Source organism: Perissodus microlepis, chromosome 10 (assembly GCF_051167445.1).
Source record: "Perissodus microlepis isolate ML-2025 ecotype Zambia chromosome 10, ASM5116744v1, whole genome shotgun sequence".
Taxonomy (NCBI): Eukaryota; Metazoa; Chordata; class Actinopteri; order Cichliformes; family Cichlidae; genus Perissodus; species Perissodus microlepis.
The window spans coordinates 15415167-15429044 of record NC_140470.1 but is presented as its reverse complement, the minus strand read 5'-3'; positions in this window follow the sequence as shown (position 1 = coordinate 15429044).

Sequence of the window (13878 nt, the reverse complement as noted above, 5' to 3'; positions counted from 1 at the left end):
AACGTCCTTAATGCATTTAGAGTTTATTTAGAACTACAAATTAAATTTCTTTTAGCAATTATTGTTTTTTTTAATGTCACAATTCCAACCCTGCTCCTTTACCCGGGCTTGGACCGGCAAAAGTGACCCGAAATAGGCACTCTGGTGGAGTTACTTTGTGTGTGTTTATAAGTAGTTTTAAACCTTGTGATCCACAAAACAGCATAAGAGTAAAAGAGTACAAGAAGAACTGACTGCGTTACAGCACCTGCTGCTTTTTGAGAGTAAAAGCAATACACGCTTTCACGTCTTTTTTTTAGCGACTTTTTTTCTAAAAAAAAGTCGCTAAGGGGTCTGAAAACTCGCTAAATATAGCGACAAAGTCGCTAAGTTGGCAACACTGATTTAGACAGCCGTTAGCACATGATTCTCCTTATGGAGACCTGATATGTTTAATATGCTGCTGAGAGTGTACCCCAGAAGAAGCGTATAGTATAGCTTTTATTTTGGAAAGAGCCATTTCTCTGTAATAAACTCTTTTCCAAAGATGAGTGATTTCTCGATCAGATAGATTAATTTTTTTTATTACTTTGTTGTTTCAGCAACATTAAATTTAAAAACTGTACTTTTGAGTTAAAATATATATTTATAATTTTAATAAATGACAAATTAAAAAAGCATGAACATTTTTTTGTATCGAAAAAATATCGAACCGTGACACCAAAGTATCGAACCGAACCGTGAATTTTGTGTATCGTTGCACCCCTAATATATACCTTAGCTTTGTCAAATTTGCTGAAAGATTTAAATCTGTAATATTATTGCTTTTATAGGTGTGATGTGCAGAAGTACCAAACTGCTGGATCGCATGCAAATGTCTATATGAAGGATATTAAGCTGAATCTAGCCATCCATGTTTTTTGTGAACTTCAATTACAAAGCCTTGATTTTACCATTTTATCTGTAGCCATCTTTATTTTTTTGGAGCCAGTTACCATATTTTAACCAAAGGATAATTTTTTTCAGCCCAACAAACCACATGGCTCCATCTTCCTGTGCTTCCAGCATCCACAGGAAGTCTGTACTGTAGGGGTTCAGTGCTTTGTGACTTTAAGCATGGAACGTCACTTCTCTGGTGGGGAAGGAGAGATACTGGTTAAATTTATTCCGATTCCACTCTGGAACCAATTTCCTGCAAACAGGCTGGACTTGTTCCACTGTTCGGTGTCCCAATGCACATCAAGCAGGGGTCGCTATACTTCTATCCCTCCTGATGATTAGTTCCCTGCACCTTCAGGTTACTCACCAAGTTGCAGTTTACAGTAGTGAGGAAGCTCAGTGTCAACTTGGGCACTGAAAATGAAACCTGGAGGGGTATGACTGGGAGGAATGGCCACCCCAAGTGTTGTTCTGTTTCTGTGGGACTCAGGAGGCAGCTGACAGATACTGGCAGACCAGGCAGAGTGTAGCATGAGGATGGAGTGATGCCTGGAGTGGAAAATAGAGGTTGGTGGATTGATTCGATAGTATCAACATCAGTGCTGGTATTGGGATCAGATTGATACTAACACGGGGAAAATGAGCTATCAAAAATGTCTGAACCTGAATTTATTTTATTTATTGCCTATAGACACATTTACATACCAGATCTATAAAAAAAAACTGTTTTAATATGCATGAAAGCTGAAAGGTGTAATTTATTGTCTTAACACTAAGTATTGTGGAAAGTAAAAATCACAGTGATTTAGAGCTTAGAATTTTCAAATGGATTATGATTTATCTGATAAATTGTGACACACTGCTCTCCTCTATGTAAGCTGCCTTTACAGGTTAAGAGTTGTTGTGGAAGTTTTCCAGTAAATAAAGCCTGCAGATGAGCGGTAGCTAACATTATTTAATCAAAACACAAAGAACGGACAACCAAGCTTGGTGGAGAGCCTGCATTATCGCGGGGCAAACGGTCAGCAGCGTCTCCTGAGCCTAACATGGCTCTCAGTTAAATACCTTCTTCAGGAACAAAAGGTGTGCAACTTCTTCAGGTGTGCAACACAGCTGTTGCACACCTTAAGGTTCACACTCCCTTGCTACCTCCCAGAGTCCTCAAAGAGACAAAAGATTCTTCCTGTGGAGTTGTCTGCTTCACCCAACTTCCTTACTAGACCCCCACCATTTGTCTTACTGTATGGGAGTGAGACGTGTTAAAATCCAGTGGCACCAAAGCATTATACGATAAAATAATGGGATTAATACATAAATAAAAGAAATTCCTATACAGAGTAGTGGTACCTGCTCTGATATCGGCAATTTGCTTGGTATTGGATTTATATCAAAATTTGCAGCACTGCACAGCACTACTGGAAAGAATACTTCACTGGCACACCTTTCATTGAGCAACCAGAATCTTGGGATCAGTTTAATGATTTTATATCTTTTATTCTTTTATGTATTTATATATTTTAGTCTATGTGGCATATATTAATTCATACTGTTGAACGTCCAAGCCTTGTTTCCTCTTCCCTAGCTTCTAAAGGACTCACTTTTAAGAGGGGTCTGTTTGTTACTAGTGTCGATGACATCGTACACCTTGTTTCTGTAATCGCATCCCAAGAATACTCTCCTTATGTTAACCTTTTCATGTTAACATGATGTGGGGGGACCCCTGCCTCTCCACACATGTTGTGACAGCTTTTACTAGCCCCTGGTGGATGGATGGATGGATGGATGGATGGACGGATGGATGGATGGACGGACTTTTGAGCTAACCTTAAGTGGCCATGAGTTGGATGATTTTTTAGTATTTCATAATAAAACACACCACCGAACTGTCTCATAATCCAAATCCAACACCCATCACTGTATCCATTTTTAGATGGATGTATATTCTCTTTATATCGGAAATAATTAGATACTTCTTCAAACCTTAAGCCTTCGAGGTAGACTTTCAGTTTTCTCCAAATGGAAGATTTATGTTCTCAGTTATTTTACTGGCAATAAGAAATATTAGATTTGTCAATATTTTTCTCGGTAAAAGTTGACATAGAGGCTTTACTGAATGTTTCTAAGCCGTTATTTGTTATTCTTTTCACAAAAGAAAACAAGTGGGAATTTGGCTCAAATATTCCCCCAAACATGATTAATAAATCATGAATTACTACGATTTTAAACCTGTTATAAAAGTGACTTAATAATAAGTTAAAACACAAACGCACAACAAGCCAGGATACAGAAATGTTATATTAAAGTAAAAAAGGATTGCAATACACGGTATACATTCCAATTTGTGCAGCCTATTTAAAATTGCTGCTTTGTTGCCACCAGAGAAATGACAAGGGAATAAAGCAGGGAGGGAAATAGGGGTATTATTGATTGATGCATTCATTTAAGTTTGTCAGTGCAAGACTGTTTCAGAATAAAGAATAGCCCACATATTGCCAAAGCAACCACGTTAGGGCACGTTAAACACGTTCATGTAGGAAAGTTTAAGTTAATAAAAAATAAAGTCTTGAAATCAGTCTTGAGCATAGACACAAATGTCTGGAATATGAATATAACACATGAATGTTCACTCATGTGTTTACTCAGTACAGAATTTTCCTGCCCCTTAGTTTAATGTTGGGAGACGCACGGAAGAAAACTGTTTGGGGGAGAGGAAAAAAAGCAGCAATTAGAAACATGGATGCAGATGGTTTTGCTCAGGAAAAGAGTGATCTCATAGAGTTTATCTCTATTTTTGAAGGCTGCTGCACAAAAGGCTGTTTAAGATGAATGGTGCCCCGCGCTCACACACGGACACACAACTCTCGTTAAGTGTCACTTTCTGAATGTGCCACGGTGTCGAGCCTCACACCTGCCCAGCGCTGTCAGTCTGCCAGCTGTGAGAGCTGGAGCTGTCTCGAAGGTATCAGCCGCTCCATATGCAAATACATTCCTCTTCTTTATGATGTGGATGCACTAGCCCACATATCTCCTTCTTTCAGTCCTTTTAGGCAGAGCCACTTTATTCTATCTTTCTATCGATGCTTATCTTTTTCTCAACCGCTTTTCCCCTGCTCTAAACGCAGGACTCTTAATTCATCTTCATTTCCCTCTTCATCCTCCTTAATTCCCCACTCGTCTGCAGGATCCTGTCCAATAAGAGCTCCGTTGACCTTGCAAGATGATTCTCTTCAGAGGATGACAGAAGATATGTTAGTAGCCTTTGAAGTTCAGTTATTGTGCTGACCATGTGAGGCCAAAGCTTCGCCAACACATTGCCTAGATACATGTGCACACATTCTCACATGTGCACACACACAAAATGTTTGCTGTGCTTCGAGATGCCATCAGAGAGGAAAAAAGGCTTTGATGTCTACATGTTTTACTTTGAGGGAATTTTCCCCACATGAACCACTGAGGTCCTCTTCGACTTTCGTTAAGTTCAGGCCAGTGAACAGAGGTGATGAAGCAGGGGACTGCCAGTCAACACCTTGTACCCGACACCCTCCCATGTCACGGAGACATAGTGAGAACATATATTTTTATATTGTAACAACAATACAAAATAATAAAAACAAAGAGAAGCAGAAGTTTAGACACTGGTAAGGTATATATGAAATGATTCGATTTCTGAGAAAATACTAAATTTTGAGTGCATATTTTACTCATCAGACCCTGAATGCAATTATATTTGATGCAGAACAAGAGAACACAAAAAGACAAAGAAAGTATCAGATGTACTTCATTATTTTAGGTAATGCATGTATATTGAGAAAATAATAAGATAACTAATATTAATATATAATCACCAAACCAAATATGAAGATATAGATAAAGTTAGATCAAGCAACATCGGTGATGTCTAACTTAATAATCTTGGAGTATGTATAACTTCAGATATATGGATGACATTAAGCTTTATGCCAAGAGTGAACAAGACATCTATTCACTGATCCACATCACCAGGATATACAGCAATGAGATCAGAATGTCGTTAGGACTGGAGAGATGTAGTCAGATGATAACAAACAGGGAAGGTAGTCAGAACTGAGGGGATCAAACTACCAGAAGGCAACATTGCAGACATAGAGGACAACTACAACCCACATAGCAAGGAAGTCTGGCCCAGATCTGGTATCAAGCCAGCACTGCTGGCTGACTTCTGGCTTGATAAGACGTATGTCATCCAGATATGGGCCAGGCCTGGCATAGATGGCACTGTCTATGTGATGGGAAGTACCTGGGGATCCCACAGGTAAATGGGAACCATGACGAAGCTGCTAGGAAAGCTGCAACCACCAAGTACCTGCAGAAGGTCAGGCAAGTCCTGAGGAGTCAGCTGAACGGTGAGAACAAGATCCGGGATATCAACACATACATCATGTACCCTGCTGGGATAATAAGCTGGCCAAATGAGGAGATAGAAGCCACTGACATCAAAACAAGGAAGCTTTTGACCATGCATGGAGGGTTTCACCCCAACTCCAGCACCCTGAGGCTAAATGGTAAATGGAAGGAAGGAGGCTGGACTAGTGAGTGTCATCACCACAGTCCAGGATGAGACAATGAACATCCACAAATACATCAGGAAGATGGCCCCAACTGACCGCGTGCTCAGTGAACACCTCAGCCAGCAGAAACCCAAAAAAGAGGAGGAAGAGGAGGAACCATCATGGAATGACAGGCCCCTGCACGGCATGTAGCATCGGCAGATAGAGGAGGTGGCTGACATCCAGAAATCCTACCAGTGGCTGGACAAAGCTGGACTGAAAGACAGCACAGAGGCGCTAATCATGGCAGCACAGGAACAAGCTCTGAGCACAATATTCATAGAGGTTGGGGTCCATCACACCAGGCAAGACCCCAGGTGCAGGCTATGTTAAGATGTCCCAGAGACAATCTGTGCCGAGCATGGCCTGGAAGTCCGAAGTCAAAATGGAAGACGCCCTCAAGGGCGGTGGAGAATGACCGAGCTAAGATCCTGTGGGACTTCCAGATACAAACAGACAAAATGGTGGTGGCTAACCAACCGGACATAGTGGTGGTAGTCATACAGAAGAAGACGGGCGTAGTGATAAATGTCTTCCGAATGACAGCAACATCAGGAAGAAGGAACACGAGAAGCTTGAGAAAATGTGGAGGGTGAAGGTAACAGTGGTCCCAGTGGTAATCAGTAATATATATATATATATATATATATATATATTAGGGGTGCAACGATACTCGTATCGATATTGAACCGTTTGATACAGTGCTTTCGGTTCAGTACGCATATGTATCGAACAATACAACATTTTTTATTTATTTTATCAACTTTTCTTCTGACGATGCTGTCTGTGTTGAGCGCTCAGTGGATCTGCGTTCGACTACTCCGCCTAGGCTGCACTGTCGAGTGCAGATCCACTGAGCGCAGCGCAAGCTAGCAAGACAGAAGCTAAGCTCGTTGCAACATGGCAAATTTAACCTCCCCCACCCTCATTCAGATCTGGCGTTTGGAACTATCTTGGTTTTCATGTGAAGCATGACCCTGATGGTAAGCGCGTCATGGACAAAAGTAAAACAGTATGTCGGATGTGCCACGCAATGCTCAATTGGTGGGAACTAGTGCGTTAGCGCAGTTAGCTTGTTAAAGTGTTGACGCTGTCCAGCCCCAAGCATGGGGCGATCCACGGTAACTTGTTAACGGAGATTTGCCACGTTATGGCGTTAATGTCATTTTAACGAGATTAACGCTGACAGCACTAGTGGGAACGCAACGAATATGACCGCACATTTACGCCGACATTATCCTAGTGCAAAGACAAGTGGAAGCAGACAAAAACGCATGCTACAAACTTTACCCGAGTCGTTTAGACAGCCGTTAGCACATGATTCTCCTTATGGAGACCTGATATGTTTAATATGCTGTTGAGAGTATACCCCAGAAGAAGCGTATAATATAGCTTTTATTTTGGAAAGAGCCATTTCTCTGTAATAAACTCTCTTTTCCAAAGATGAGTAATTTCTTGATTAGATAGATTTATTTTTTTTATTTTGTTGTTTCAGCAACATTAAATGTAAAAAATGTACTTTTGAGTTAAAATATATATTTATAATTTTAATTAATGATAAATTAAAAAGGCATGAACATTTTTTTGGTATCGAAAAAATATCAAACCGTGTCACCAAAGTATCGAACCAAACCGAACCGTGAATTTTGTGTATCGTTGCACCCCTAATATATATATATATATATATATATATATATATATATATATATATATATATACAGAGAGCTCCTAGAGAGAGCTTCTGATGCTCGTGCTTTTGTGTCTCTGTGCAATCGCACATTTATTGTTCACTCTACAGCCCTTGTGGGGGGGAAAAAAAGGTGTGTTCTGGCGTTTGCTTTCCATATTTTTAAAACAAATTGGCATCCACTACATTGCTAAAAAGAGCTGAAAACTTTGCGATTCTAACAAACAATAATACATTTGTGGCACAGGGGGAAAAACTACTTTACTGGCCCTGGATAAAGTTGTCAAAACATGGCAGAAGTTTTCCAACTGCTTATTTCATGTGAGAGAACGTATCCATTAAAGCTGACAGCCTGGACATGAAACTAATAGCAGCTGTGCGGTTTCACATCAAAAGTAATAACAGCACAGAGCCAAACATCACTGTATGGCTGTCCAAAGAAGCTCATTTTATGTGAGACACCAGTGTAGTAGGAGTATATCATGGTGGAATGTGAGCTTTATGGTGGACTGCAAAGCATTAGTCCGCCTTTGGCTGGATGCTGCCATGGTTGCAGTGGTACCGCTAATTTATATCTGCTGCACAACTAATGGAGGATATAAAAGGCCTGGGGTCTGTCCATTCTAGACTGCGCGTTTTGGGGCACAGCTCCAAATGATGAGAAAGCACAGTGGTTAGTGTGTGTGAGTGTGTGTGATTGGGTGCTGTGAATGGTGATGCCTCATTAAATTGCTGCAGTGTTATCATAGTTTATTATAACAGATTACACTCTCTTTGCATTTTTGTCTGTATTTCATGCACAGACACTGCAGCTAAGTACAAACACACACACCACTTAGCAGCAGCTCTGAAAGCGTGCGTTACGTAATTGCTGCAAGTATAAACCAAAAAGTATTGCTTCTTTTTCTTTGGCAGGGGCAGCCATTCACTTCTGCTCTCCATCGTCTCCGTTTTTCTCTGTGCGATAGCAAGAACATGAGCCATTCATACTGAACCATGATGCTTTGAAATGTAGTATCATTAATTTTTATTATTCATTCGCGTGTACTACCTTTTAACCTTATTAATCGATTTATTAATATTTACTCTGTTGTTGTGCTCCTAATTGTAATATAGCATGTTTTTGCTCAGTGCAGGTTGTCTGTGCATGGCTGCATCAGCAAGCTGACTCTGTATTCTTAGTAGGTATTTGGTAGCTCCTCTAGGGTTAATTGCTTGGGTCTTCAGTTGAAATCTGTTTGTTTGCATTTTCATCCATCCATCCGACTTCTTCTGCTCATGCAATTCAGGGGAGCTAGTGCCTATAGCTGCCATAGGGAAGAGGTGAGGTACATCCTGGACAGGCTGCCAATCCATCACAGAGCTAACATACAGAGACAGACAGCCATTCATGCTCACATTCACAGCTATGACCTATTTAGAATCATGATATAACCTAATCCCGTGCAGGTCTTTGGACTGTGGTAGGAAGCGTGAGTACCTGGAGAGAACCCACGCAGACACGAGGAGAGCATGCAAACTACAGAGAAAGGCCCCAGGCTGGATTATAACCTACGACCTTCGTGCTGCTGTTTTGTTTTTTACAAAATAAAAAAATTACAGCATATTAAAAGAATTATCTAGCTGATGAGATTTGGTCCCTTTGGTCCCAGAAGAACAGTCAAAATTGATGTCACAATGTGGAGGTTATATAGTGATGACACCTATTGTTCAGGGAAAACTGCAGCAAGCCTGGAATGCCTGTAATGCTGGTATAAATGGTGGCGGGCCTGTGGTGAGGGGTACATACTACTGATCTAGGTACATTTTTAGTTGGAATCAGATGTATGTATTATTATAATATGTTCTGGTACATTTATTTGAAAGTAAGAATTGTTTGTTGCCTTTACAGGTTCTTTTTACAAGTCAGATATGGCTTTGGCGTCTAAATAAATCTACCCTAATCGTGGCATATAAGTACTTTAAACAGGTATTATTTTTTTAATAGTCAGCGGGAGTGACTCCTCAAGTCTAAATTCAAGTCTTAATGAATACAACATCAACTTTTTTTTGAAACTCCTGTTCTCAGCTACAAACATCAGACCAACATTTTCAGCCCTTGACTTTAAGAAACTGTTGATGTCAAGGTGGCTGGGACCATCTTTTGAATACAGTCTTTGGGTACATTTCATTTATTTTAGATATCTGCCATAAATGTGGATATTGTTAGCATATTTCTACATTTTACATTGTTCCATAGTTAGTATAATAGTTTGCTCCTTACTAATACTTATTAAGCAGGGTTCAATGATTCTATATTGAGGGATTTGCTTTCTCTGTAAAATCCATGTCCTAAGGCATTAATATTTCCTTCAATCTGCAAAGCAGCTTAAAAAAAATTCTAACTATAGAACCATTTTCTAAAAGTTGTTACTATTTATTTTAATCAGACATGTCTAAATGTAACTATCAGCATGCTCTTTAAAAGGCTAAGCAATATCTTTGATTTGATATAAACCATGGTATTTTTTTTTTTAATAATCTTCCATCAAAGTTACATTATTAACCCACAGTTAAAATGTAGTTTTAAATATAATAAAGTTTAAATAAAGATTATAGACTATGTATGTGGGTTGCTATTTGGAGCTACAGTTTAGTGCCCAAGGACAACAAAGTCTTGGTTATCTGCCTGGTTCTAGGCACATAGATGCGGATTTATTATAAGAACAGGCCACAGAATCCATCTTATTCTGCATTTTCAGAAAGAAAAAAAAATCCATGCCCCTGAATAGAAATAAATTACTTTAATTATTTCCCAAATCAGTTAGATTTTGTGTTATGCCTTCCGCAGCTGCATTCTCAACATTTAGTGCATTAACTGGCACCATGATTTCAATAAATTACAAATACTTGAGTCAGATATGAAATCTCACTGTATAAGGCCTACTTCTCTGTTATGGAAGTCAAGATATGTGGCCACCATATATTGCGTCTAAAGAATGAAGATGTTAAGCCACCAGAGGATTATTATAATTTTATTGTGCAGTTCTTAAGACCTATATGATGACAGTAACTTCACCTTGCATTGCATTGCAGGCAGTCACCGCCCAGGTGTACAAATTAAAAACTGTTGAAAAAGCTGTAACTTTATCAGAGGTTGCAGAAAGGTCACGATGAAGCAGGTGTTTTTCACTGAGCTCTGACTCCACATGCTTCTCTGTTCACAGACACTACCCCCTCTGGTTTGGCCAGAGGTAATGATCTATGTCGAGAGAAAGGTACAACTTTACACCAAGGTGCCACACTGGGGTCAGGGTCACCTTTAAACAGATGTTATGGCAGAGGCAGCAGTCAGAGCATCGGGACATGGGTCAGTATTAAGCAGATGTTGCAGACCGGGAGGGATTAGCATGTCATATCCTCTATAAGCTGACTAAATGCTACCTTCTCTGTGAAGAGACCTCCTGTTTGCGAGTGCAATAGCAAGAGCAAGGCTTTTATGCTGTTGTCATGGTGTTGCTAAGAAAAGATCGTTAACGTTGTATATCGTGAGAATGCACCATCAAAACACGGCCCTCTGTCACGTCATTCAGTCGCTGTCACTTTATACTTCTCTGTGATGAGCTTTAGTCCCCTTTTAATGTCATAACTCAGGAAACTTGTTTTGTGTAAGAGAATGTCTGGGTTGTTCAGTAAAGAGGATTTTTTAAAAAGAGCAGTGGAGGTCAGCTGTTCAGTATAGGCTGTTTCTGTTTGCGTGTGAACAGAGAAATACAAGAAGTCCAGGAGTGATTACTTGTTTATCAGTGGTTATTTTTATGTGTGCGAATGAAAAAAAAAAGTTCAACAGATGTCACCGTGGTCCGAGGTAAGTGAGGTCCTGCTGTCCCCTGCAGTTCTGACTCACTGCTTTGCTTGGACACAGTGGGTTAACACGCACAGATCTTAACCAGGGAGCAGAAAAACACATGACTCACACAGATAAAAATGAATAATCTATTGCAAGACTTGTTCACTGTTAACTGCTCTGTTAGCAGTTAAATGTAGTTTAAAGATGTAGTTTTAAGAGGTAGAATAACTATTAATAATGTTGCTGCTGTACACTTTGGCAATTATATTTAATTAAATATATGCTGAGAAAACACACAACAAAACAGCAAAGCCTTTTGAATGACATGCTGAACTTGTTTAAGACTGAACAATAATTTTCCCTTTATTTCCAGAGGCTAGCAAACAAATTTGTTTTCAGAGCTGAAAATCTTGAATGTAGGTGATTGGAGTTCAATTCCAAAACATCATTGAGCAAGAACCGCAGAAAGCAGCGATGGCACAGTGGTGACCCGTTTCACTGCTTTTTGCAACCCAACTATGGATTCCATTGACACGTTTCCATTTTTCCTCTAGAACATTATGTTTGGCTTCTATGGAAACCAATCAGCAGACAGATGAAAACACAGAGGCCCTGTCTCAATATGCGTACTTGTGCGTACTTGCATTCTCGTGTACTCGTGATACGTCATCAGTCGGAGACCAAGTACTGTTCCAATTCGAAGTACGCATCAAGCCGAGAACGCGAAAAAGTCCCGGATGTGTTCTCGCTCCGCCCGTTTTATCGAGCATGCATCGGTGGTGACTTGTGTGGACTTGGTACAGCTAAATATCCCAGAATGCATTTCGTCCAAAACTCAAATGCGGCAATGGCGGACGAGCGGGGCTAAAAACTTTTAAATATTACTCTTTCTGGGTCACAAAATAAACATTTAAGTTATTTTCAAGCGAGACTGTAGCTGTGTAAACTTCAAATATCTGCTCGATTTATCAAGATATCATATATTTCCAAACGCGCTCCGACGTTTTCGGAGACGTCTTTGACCCGCCAGCTCCATAGCAGACAGCGAGGTTGAGGATCATTAGAGCCGGCGAGAACAGCGGATTCCCGGCACATTCAAACCCCCCGCGGTCTTTTCGCTACTCAGGTTAAACAAACCCCAAACCCAGTAGCTGTCTATTGTATTGAGTGTCCACCAAAATAAAAATAAAAGCATTCTAACATCTCACCTGCTTGTTTTTATTAAGGTATGTACACGTATGTACATGTACACTATTTTTATTAGTAGAGATTTCACTACTGAGGTTAAACATGATATATAAGTCACTTAGATCACTTCTAAATGTTAATGTTTGGTTTATTTCAGTGTTTTATTTGTTCCTGAGTAAATCGGTTTGGCTGTGATTACAGTTAAGCTTCATAATATATTACTCACAGTTAAATTAAGAGGGGACGGCAGTAAAAACTCCGGACCTTTGACATCATCAAGTACGCTGGCGTTCCTACACGTACAAATCGCGAGTCCGTGCTCGCGTTCTCGGCAAGTCTGTACTCCCGTGCAGTCTCGGCAAGTCCGGTCTCACCGAGAACGCGAGTACGTACTTGCGTACTTAGAATTGAGAAAGAGCCAGAGACTTATTGAAAAACTACAGACATTCTTTTCAACATCTGACCCAACGTACCTTACTCTTACTTACTCTTTATCCACGCTGAGTTGTTGAATAAATTATAGGTTTTTGTCTCCAGAATCTGAGGTCTGAAAGTGTCTAGGTGAATTACAATGCTGTGTTTGCTGACAAAGTCACTTAACCCAGTGCTGTGAGATGTCATTTGTACTTTCAATGACTATACTATACACATCCTTCAAAGCCTGTATTTTTTTCTATCCCTTCAAAGGGCATGTACAAGACAGCAAGAGGGGTATGTTTGAGACTCTTAATTTACAATATTTGTGATTATAAACACCAATCCCTCTATTCTATATCAGTGTTATACCCATGCAATTACCCAGCTACACAATTAAGGTTAAATTATTATTTAAGATTTTTTTTCCACTTTTTGCCATATAGTGTAATGTCATACTCTGTGATGCTACATTACTCATTCAGCAGATACTTTATTCATTTATTTTGAGTCATTTTTCCATGTGTTTGAATCTTGAAGTCCAACAATCAGATTAACTTTGGTTTGTCCTGAATGAATCCTGAACGAAATTCAATAATGTGCAAAGAGTCAACCCTAAATTATTTATATTCCTATATCCCAGCTATGACGATAAAGTTTAACATCCAGGCAGTCATGAAAAAGAGGATTTACAAAGTTGAACGCAGTTAGAAGAATGTTAGCTTACTAGTTTCCATCTAAATATGATAGAACATGTGGTAACTGAGGGATTTCTAAATAACTAAAGAGTAAAACCGGCAGCTCTATCACTTTAGAAGTAAATGGAGACAGAGAAGTAAACAGCAGCAGGTTTGTGAAGTTGGGCTAGCTGACTTAAAATAGGGTGCTATCTGGTGACTAGCCACAGAGCCATGGTTAGCATTAGCATTAGCAGAACAGAGACGGAGGATAAACACTACCTTTTTCCCTCAATAAAAGTTAATGTGAGGGTCCCCAAGGTGCAAAGACAAAGACAAGACCTAGAGTGAAAATCAGAGGTAATAGGTCATCATTATATAAAGAGGAGTTTGGGAGAGATGTGCAGTGAGTGTCTAGAGCCATCTTTAAAATATGAAGGAGGATCAGTCATGGTCAAGAAAGACATTTAAACTCACACCAGAATCGCTTATAGCAGCAACCAAGACTGCATTTAGCAATGCACACACAGAGATTCACAAAAATACTCTGTTGTGGGAAAAATACATCATTTATTGATG